The following is a 10462-nucleotide window of genomic DNA, read 5'->3' as shown; positions in this document are numbered from 1 at the left end:
GTCAAGAAGGATCTTGCTGTGATTTATGTCATAGAGTGTTCTGCCTATGTTTTCCTCTAAGAGTTTGATAGTTTCTGGCCTTACATTTAGGTCTTTAATCCATTTTGAGCTTATTTTTGTGTATGGTGTTAGGGAGTGATCTAATCTCATACTTTTACATGTACCTGTCCAGTTTTCCCAGCACCACTTATTGAAGAGGCTGTCCTTTCTCCACTGTACGTTCCTGCCACCTTTATCAAAGATAAGGTGACCATATGTGCATGGGTTTATCTCTGGGCTTTCTATCCTATTCCATTGATCTATCTTTCTGTTTTTGTGCCAGTACCATACTGTCTTGATTACTGTAGCTTTGTAGTATAGTCTGAAGTCAGGCAGCCTGATTCCTCCAGCTCCATTTTTTGTTCTCAAGATTGCTTTGGCTATTCGGGGTCTTTTGTGTTTCCATACAAATTGTGAAATTTTTTGTTCTAGTTCTGTGAAAAATGCCAGTGGTAGTTTGATAGGGATTGCATTGAATCTATAGATTGCTTTGGGTAGTAGAGTCATTTTCACAATGTTGATTCTTCCAATCCAAGAACATGGTATATCTCTCCATCTGTTTGTATCATCTTTAATTTCTTTCATCAGTGTCTTATAATTTTCTGCATACAGGTCTTTTGTCTCCTTAGGTAGGTTTATTCCTAGATATTTTATTCTTTTTGTTGCAATGGTAAATGGGAGCGTTTTCTTGATTTCACTTTCAGATTTTTCATCATTAGTTTATAGGAATGCCAGAGATTTCTGTGCATTAATTTTGTATCCTGCTACTTTACCAAATTCATTGATTAGCTCTAGTAGTTTTCTGGTAGCATCTTTAGGATTCTCTATGTATAGTATCATGTCATCTGCAAACAGTGACAGCTTTACTTCTTCTTTTCCGATTTGGATTCCTTTTATTTCCTTTTCTTCTCTGATTGCTGTGGCTAAAACTTCCAAAACTATGTTGAATAAGAGTGGTGAGAGTGGGCAACCTTGTCTTGTTCCTGATCTTAGTGGAAATGCTTTCAGTTTTTCACCATTGAGGACGATGTTGGCTGTGGTTTGTCATATATGGCCTTTATTATGTTGAGGAAAGTTCCCTCTTTGCCTACTTTCTGCAGGGTTTTTATCATAAATGAGTGTTGAATTTTGTCGAAGGCTTTCTCTGCATCTATTGAGATAATCATATGGTTTTTCTCCTTCGGTTTGTTAATATGGTTTATCACATTGATTGATTTGCATATATTGAAGAATCCTTGCATTCCTGGAATAAACCCCACTTGATCGTGGTGTATGATCGACAGGCAGATTCTTAACTACTGCTCCACCAGGGAAGCCCTGTGAGATTTTTTAAAAGTGTTTTTCTATTGGGTTCTCAACGCTCAAATAACCCATCCCTGAGGATGGACTATGGCCCCTTTACCACTGTACCCAGCTAAGTGTTTGGTACAAAACACTACTGTAATACTCAGTAAATTGCTAGATGAACAATTATTCACACCATCAAAATACTTTTATATCTTGATTTTTTTTCTATTATAGCATAAACATGTTTTATAGAGTTAAGGACTTTGGGCTGAGGGGCATGAAACACTCAAAGGACTGTTTGGTAAGAATTAGCTTGCTATTGAGGAGCAATAGATGGAAGGTGTAGAAACTGGACAGAGTCATAATTCCAATGGGAAGTGCTAAAAGTTCCTACCAGAGAGAGAACCATGGGGATTCAGCGGGAGAGGTAGGCACAGAATCTTGCCTGGGCCACTGCTGATGCAGCTAGTTGGCTCGGCGGGGAAGGGAGTGGGTCTCAGAGGTCAGCCAGAGCTAGAAAGTCTGGGCAAGGTTTGCTCAGCCACATATGTGAGGACAGAGACCCCTGCCAAGAGCTCTGAAAATGGCCCAGAAATAGAGTTTAACAGGCCTTCAACTCCTGCAGCACCAACGTAGCTACTACAATCCTCAACCTCCTTTCAGCCAGGGGTCATGCTAAGTTATTTCCCTGCCTTCTCCCATTTCAGTTCCCTCACATAAAACATGGACGATCTAACCCACCTCAGCATCACTGTGGGAATTAAATGAGAAAACATTGTAAAGCATCTTATGGTCAGGACATTGTAGAGACGTAAACGCTAGTCTTCTCACTCTTTATTTCCCAAGAAAAGTAAGGAAAGGAAATAAGACGATGACATCCCCCAAAAGTAACCAGGCTTTGCTACAGGATAATAAAACCTAACGTGAATAAATGCAAATTATACTACATGCCTGAAAAAGGAACTATGATTTTGATACTGTAAAAACATCAATCCTTTCCAAATTCATCTGGAGTTTTTTGTTTTTCGGCCACGCTGCTTGCGGGATCTTAGTTCCCCAACCAGGGACTGAACCCAGGCAGTGAAAGCGTGGAGTGCTAACCACTGGACCGCCAGGGAATTCCTTTCATTTGGGGTTTTTAAAGCAATCCCAATCAAAATCCCAATAGGATTTCTTGGAAATTGGGCAAAATTGTTTTAAGGACCGTCTGGGAGAATAAGTAACATCAGAGTAAGAAACTTGACGAATTAAAAAAAAAAAAAGAGTAAAGAAGAGAATTTCCACTGCCAAATATTAACAGTTGTAAGATTATGGTAATTATGTGGTTTAGAGCATAGCCAGGCATTTAAAAGGAGCAAGAAGTACGAGAAGCAGACCTTCACATGTATGATTTAAGCCATGATAAGGAAGACATCCCAAATCAATTGGGGCGGGGTAATTAATTAATGGTGTAAGATAATTGTTTAGCTATTTAGAAAAAAAATCCATCTAGATTTCTATTGCATACCCCACAAAGAATAAACCCCAGATAGATTAAAGAGTGCCATTGAAGAAAATAAAACCACTAGATTGGTCTCTGGATGAGGCAGTGTTTTCCAATCTTAAAAACAACTGAAGAGGGACTTCCTTGGTGGCACAGTGGTTAAGACTCTGCGCTCCCAATGCAGGGGGCCCGGGTCCGATCCCTGGTCAGGGAACTAGATCCTACATGCATGCCGAAACTAAGGGTTCACATGCCACAACTAAGGAGCCCGCATGCCAAAACTAAGACCCAGCGCAACCAAATAAATAATAAATAAATTTTAAAAAAATAATAGGGACTTCCCTGGTGGTCCAGTGATAAAGAATCCACCTTCCAATGCAGGGGATGCAGGTTGGATCCCTGGTCAGGGAACTAAGATCCCACATGCCACAGGGCAAATAAGCCCAGTGCACCACAACTACTGAGCCTATGCGCCTCAACTAGAGAGCCTGTGTGCCACAAACTACAGAGCCCACGGGCCCTGGAGCCTGCACACCACAACTAAAGAAGAGAAAACCTGCACACCACAACTAGAGAGAAGCCCATGTACCACAACGAAGAGCCCATGCGCCTCAATGAAATATCCCTCATGCCTCAACTAAGACCCAATGCAGTCCCCCAAAATAAATAATAATAATAATAAAGATATATTTGTGACTTCCCTGGTGGCGCAGTGGTTAAGAATCCACCTGCCAATGCAGGGGACACAGGTTCAAGCCCTGGTCCAGGAATATCCTACATGCCACGGAGCAACTAATCCCGTGCACCACGACTACTGAGCCTGCGCTCTAGAGCCTGCGAGCCACAACTACTGAGTGCATGTGCCACAACTGCTGAAGCTTGAGTGCCTAGAGCCTGTGCTCCACAACAGGAGAAGCCACCGCAAGGAGAAGTCTGCACACCGCAATGAAGAGTAGCCCCCACTCTCCACAACTAGAGAAAGCCCACGCGCAGCAACGAAGACCGAACACATCCAAAAATAAAAATAGATAAATAAATTAAAAAAAAAAAAAAGAATCTGCCTGCCAATGCAGGGGACACGAGTTCAAGCCCTGGTCTGGGAAGATCCCACATGCTGTGGAGCAACTAAGCCCATGCGCCACAACTACTGAGCCTGCACGCCACAACTACTGAGCTCACGTGCCACAACTACTGAGCCCACGCATTGCAACTACTGAAGCCCGGGCGCCTAGAGCCCGTGCTCTGCAACAAGAGAAGCCACCACAATGAGAAGCCTGCGCACTGCAATGAAGAGTAGTCCCCGCTCACCACAACTAGAGAAAGCCCGTACGCAGCAATGAAGACCCAATGCAGCCAAAAATAAATAAAATTTAAAAAATAAATAAATAAACATACATCTGACATAAATATCAATGGTTGTTGGTTGCCAGTGCCAACCCAAACCCAGACTCAGAAATAGGAGGGTAGGGCTTCCCCGGTGGCACAGTGGTTGAGAATATGCCTGCCAGTGCAGGGGACACGGGTTCGATCCCTGGCCCGGGAAGATCCCACATGCTGCGGAGCAACTAAGCTCGTGTGCCACAACTACTGAGCCTGTGCTCTAGACCCCGTGAGCCACAACTACTGAGCCCACGTGCCGCAACTACTGAAGCCCACGTGCCTAGAGCCCGTGCTCCACAATGAGGGAAGCCCACGTGCAATGAGAAGCCCGCACACCGCAACAAAGAGTAGCCCCCGCTCGCCGCAACTAGAGAAAGCCCACGTGCAGCAATGAAGACCCAACACAGCCAAAAATAAAGAAAGAAAGAAACAGGAGGGCAGGTGGTAGAACCGTCAAATTAACATGAAAACATGGATGCATTCCTGGAAAATGGATGACAAGGTCCTGTGTGTGTTTGGTGTAGGGGTGGAGGGTGGTAGAAGGCAGCCCAGAGTGACAGGGCCCATGAGCTGTGGATAGGAGATAAAGTAGGGCAGAGTTTTTAGGTCTGCTACTCACTCTCCCAACATTACCTGGGCCAGTCCATTGTGTGCCTCTGCTACTACTTAAGGGCAGAAAACAACAGCCAACTGGATATCAATAGGTTGGGGCGTCAGCTTTCAACACAGGTACAGGCAGACTAGCTGCATCCTAGCATTTACTCCACTACCTCAAAACCTGAACAGCAAAATGGTTCTAAGTGAGGAAGGGAGCTCCCCAAAAGGCAGTTGTACTACCTGGATGATTTCAACATCTCTGCTCTACATCTCATACCCTCCTCCAAATGCAAGCCTGCTTCACCTGGAGGGGCTCATGCTCTGAATGTTTGCCCCTGTTTACAACTCCATCCACCAAAGTGGCAAAAATCCCTAAGGGAATATGTAGGGGAATATGTGCCCAAGGGAGAAAAGTCTAGGAAAGAAACCATTGTAAGAATAAATAAAACAGGGCTTTCCTGGTGGTGCAGTTTTTAAGAATCCGCCTGCCAATGCAGGGGACACGGGTTCGAGCCCTGGTCCGGGAAGATCCCACATGCTGTGGAGCAACTAAGCCTGTGCACTGAGCCCGCGCTCTAGAGACCACGAGCCGCAACTACTGAGCCAGTGTGCCACAGCTACTGAAACCCGCGCACCTAGAGCCCGTGCTCCGCAACAGGAAAAGCCACTGCAACGAGAAGCCCACGCACCGCAACAAAGGGTAGCCCCCGCTGGCCACAACTAGAGAACACAACTAGAGAAAGCCCACGCACAGCAATGAAGACCCAATGCAGCCAAAAATAAATAAATAAATTAATTAAAAAATAAATAAATAAAACAAATTGAACAGCCTATAACAGACAAGGCATATTAAATATTCGACATATTAAATATTCTCAAAAATATAAAGGAGACTCATGAAAGTATGAGGAAAAGCAATAAGTCATCAAGGATGTTTTGCTTTGAGTAACATCAGACTAGCTTGTTGCAGACCAACCCTCCCACCAATAACAAACAGAAAAGCTGGTCAGAATATAAAATTGGTGTTTGAAGGTGTCCAAGAGCTACCAAAGCAGCAAGTTATCAATTAGCTTTTGCAGTTAGCTATTATTATATAACAAAATCACCCCAAAACTTAGTTGCTTAAAACCATAATAAGCATTTTATTGTGGCTCACAAGTCCATGGGCCAGCTGGACAGTTCTGCTGATCCAAGCCAGGCTGCTGACGTGTCTGCAGTCAGGAGGTAGCATGGCTGGTGTCTGGCTGATCTAGGATGGATTCAGGTGAGACAGTCTCTCTCTCCTCCATGTGGCCTTGCATATTCCAGCAGAGTAGCATGGCAATTCTCATAGCAGGGGTCTGAGGCAGAACCGAAGCATGCCAGCCTCTTGAGGCCTAGTTCCAGAAATGGCACGATATTGTTTCTGTCATCTTCTATTGGCCAAAGCAGGCTTAAGACCACCCAAAATTCAAGGGTTGGAGAAATAGACGCTACCTCTTCACGAAAGGAGTTGCAAAATCCATTGCAAAAGTTGTAGATGAAGAGCTACAGTCATTTCTTGCAATCAATCTGCCACAGAGGTCAAGATCCCAGAGTGAAGAGAAGCCCAAAGAAGTGAACACAACATTTGGTGCTGTTTGCATCACGAAGGCATTTGCAATCCAAAAGAAGGAAGGGAAGCTCAGCACTGCTTTCAGAAGTCTAGGATTTGGGGGACAAAATCTGAAGTTCAAGGCCATCAAGGAGAAGGCAGCACGGGCTTCCCTGGTGGTGCAGTGGTTGAGAGTCCGCCTGCCGATGCGGGGGACACGCGTTCGTGCCCCAGTCCGGGAAGATCCCACATGCCGCGGAGCGGCTGGGCCCGTGAGCCATGGCCGCTGAGCCTGCGCGTCCGGAGCCTGTGCTCCGCAAGGGGAGAGGCCACAACAGTGAGAGGCCCGCGTACCGCAAAAAAAAAAAAAAAAAAAAAAAAGGAGAAGGCAGCATGAAAACCAGCCCAAGGCATTAATTTAGGGCACCTGATGGATTGCACTCCGGGAATAAGGGTCAACATGAAATACCACAACCTTCACAAAGACGGCAGTCCAACTGGGCACTGGTGGCATAGTGGTTAGGATTCCCGGCTTTCACTGCCATGGCCAGGGTTCAGTCCCTGGTTGGGGGAACTGAGATCCTGCAAGCCACCCGGCCCAGCCAAAAACAAAAAACAAAAAACACGGCAGTCCAATCAAATCAGCTCAAACTCTGGGTGGACTAAGGCAGTGGTTCTCGAAGTGTAATCTTTGGACCCTGCAAGATCTTTTGGGAGGGACAGGGAGATCAAAACTATCTTCATAATAATACTGAGATGTAATTTGCCTTTTTTTTAAAGCATATTAATATCTGCACTGATGGTGTAAAAATAATGGAAAATTAAGCTGCTGGCCCCTTGGCATGAATCAGGCAGTGACATCAGACCATTATTAGTAATCATTGTTTTCTTCACCACCACACAAAGTTAAAAAAAAGAAAAGAGAAAAAAAGCCACTTTCACTTAAGACTGTCCTTGAGGAAGCAGGAAAACTGATTAATTTTATTAACTTTGAACTCTTTTTGTTATTTTTTTTTTTTTTTGCGGTACGCGGGCCTCTCACTGTTGTGGCCTCTCCTGTTGCGGAGCACAGGCTCTGTACGCGCAGGCTCAGCGACCATGGCTCGCGGGCCCAGCCGCTCCGCGGCATGTGGGATCTTCCCGGACCGGGGCACGAACCCGTGTCCCCTGCATCGGCAGGCAGACTCCCAACCACTGCGCCACCAGGGAAGCCCCACATCTTTTTAATATTTGGTGTGATGAAATGTGAAGTATGCCTAAAGCACTCCTGCTGCTTATGGGAGTACCATGGTTGTCCAAGGAAATGCATCTTTGCAGTTTGAATTGTGAACAGAACTAGCCTCTTCTTTCATGGAACACATTTTTTACTTGAAAGAACAACCGAGAGAGAGACGAGCTTTGGTTATCCAGACTTAGGTATTTGTCAGACATTTTCTCCAAAATGAACAAAGTAACCCTGTCACTTCAAGGAAAACAACTGATAGTGTTTGCTGACAATAATAAAGTTTAAACTTGACAGCTTCCCACTATCTTAACATGTTTCTAATGAGATCAGTGGTGTTATTACCAAATATTTTTTGGTATAGTGTAATGAAATGCATTACCATTTGGAAGATCTGTGTAATTCAGTGAACCAACATTTTCCAAATTACTAATGCATGATGTTAAAAAAAAAATCACCCATGGTTAAAAGATCCATTCAAAGTGCAAGATAGACCAGTAGGTTTTAACTTGACAGGATATGAAAAGTTCATTGACTTGGTTTCGGATTCCACATTGCAACTAATCTTTAAGAAACTACCACCTGCTAATTTTGTGTAGTCCCAAAAACGAATATTCACAAATATCTGAAAGGGCTATTGTTAAACTATTTCTCCCTTGCCAACCTCATATCTGCGTGAAGCTGGAGGTTCTTCATATACTTCCACCAAAACAACATAGGCAGCAGCTTGAATGCAGAAGCAGATATGAGGATACAGTGATCTTCTTTTAAGTCAGACACCAAAGAGATTCACAAAAATGTAACACAATCCTACTGTTCTCACAATTCTTAAAATATAATTCTTTTTCATAAGAATATATTATTTACATTGACATGTAGTAGTAGGTTTACTAGTGTCATTTTAAAATGTATTTGTAAGTAAATATTTTTAAAAATTTCTCCATTTTAATCTTGTAATATGAAACATATAGAGGGAATTCCCGGGCAGTCCAGTGGTTAGGACTTCCCTCTCCCACTGCAGGGGGCATGGGTTCCTTCCCTGGTCGGGGAACTGAGATCCTGCATGCCAAGCAGCAAGGCCAAAATATATATATATAGATGGATAGAGAGAGAGAGAGAGAGAGAGGGCGTACGAGAGAGAGTGTGGGAGATGATCCACATAAATAATAGCTCTTTGGAGTCCTCAATAATTATTTTTCTTTTTGGAGGGGGACGCTTCCCTCATCTACTCCCCTTGTCCTTGCTAGCACTTTCTCTGACAATGGTTTAGGCAGCACCTGGACCAGATGGGTTCACCGGTGAATTCTATTAAATATTAAATATTCTATTCTATTCTATTAAATATTCTATTAAATATTTAAAGAAGAATTAATACCAATCATTCTTAAACTCTTTCCAAAAATTGAACAGGAGGAAACACTTTCTAACTCATTCTATGAGGTAAGCATTAGTAGACCCATAGAGATTGAAAGCACAGTAGCGATTGTCAAGGGCTCGGGGAAGAGGGGAGTAGGAGGTGACTGGTAATGGAGACAAGGGGTTTTTTGGGGGTTGGGAGGGAAGCATGAAAATATTCTCAAATTAGATAGTGGTTCCTCGATAAAGAAACAATTTATCGAGACAGAATTTAAAATCCCAGTATAAGCCCAAGTACCTCTGAGAACTTGTTTTATGATAAAGGTGGCCTGCCATATCAGCCTAGAAAAAAATGGATTTCAATAAATGGTATTGGAACAGCTGGCTAATTGGATCACTACTTTATGCCTTACACTAAAATAAATTCTAGGTGGATCAAATGGTCTAAATGCAGAAAAGTAGAACTATATGCACTAGAAAAAAAAAACATGGAAAAATTCTTAAAATCTTGGAGTGGGGAAGGCCTAAGTATAACATACACCTAAAAGCCATGCAAAGATATTGGTAAATTCTGCCTAAAATAAATTTCTTTATGATGAAGATCATATACAAAGTCAAAACATAAACTGGGTAAGATATATTTACAAGTGATGGACAAAGGATTGATTTTTAATACACAGAGAATTCTTAAAACTCGTTAAGACCAACAGCCTAATAGAAAAATGGGCAAAGATTGGGGAAAAAAGGGCAAAGAGAAGAGAAACAGAATCGGCTTTTTAAAATTTAATTTTATTTATTTTTTTATACAGCAGGTTCTTACTAGTCATCAAATTTATACACATCAGTGTATACATGTCAATCCCAATCGCCCAATTCATCACACCCCCACCCCCATGCCCCCGCGGCTTTCCCCCCTTGGTGTTCATAAGTTTGTGCTCTACATCTGTGTCTCAATTTCTGCCCTGCAAACCGGTTCATCTGTACCGTTTTTCTAGGTTCCACATATATGCGTTAATATACGATATTTGTTTTTCTCTTTCTGACTTACTTCACTCTGTATGACAGTCTCTAGATCCATCCACGTCTCAACAAATGACCCAATTTCGTTCCTTTTTATGGCTGAGTAATATTCCATTGTATATATGTACCACATCTTCTTTACCCATTCCTCTGTCGATGGGCATTTAGGTTGCTTCCATGACCTGGCTATTGTAAATAGTGCTGCAGTGAACACTGGCGTGCATGTGTCTTTTTGAATTATGGTTTTCTCTGGGTATATGCCCAGTAGTGGGATTGCTGAGCCATATGGTAGCTCTATTTTTAGTTTTTTAAGGAACCTCCATACTGTTCTCCATAGTGGCTGGGTCAATTTACATTCCCACCAAGAGTGCAAGAGGGTTCCCTTTTCTCCACACCCTCTCCAGCATTTGTTCTTCGTAGATTTTCTGATGATGCCCATTCTAACGGTGTGAGGTGATAGCTCATTGTATTTTTGGTTTGCATTTCTCTAATAATTAGTGATGTT

Source organism: Lipotes vexillifer, unplaced genomic scaffold (genome assembly GCF_000442215.2).
Source record: "Lipotes vexillifer unplaced genomic scaffold, Lipotes_vexillifer_v1.1 scaffold753, whole genome shotgun sequence".
NCBI classification, from domain to species: Eukaryota; Metazoa; Chordata; class Mammalia; order Artiodactyla; family Lipotidae; genus Lipotes; species Lipotes vexillifer.
Note: the sequence above shows the minus strand (reverse complement) of the source record.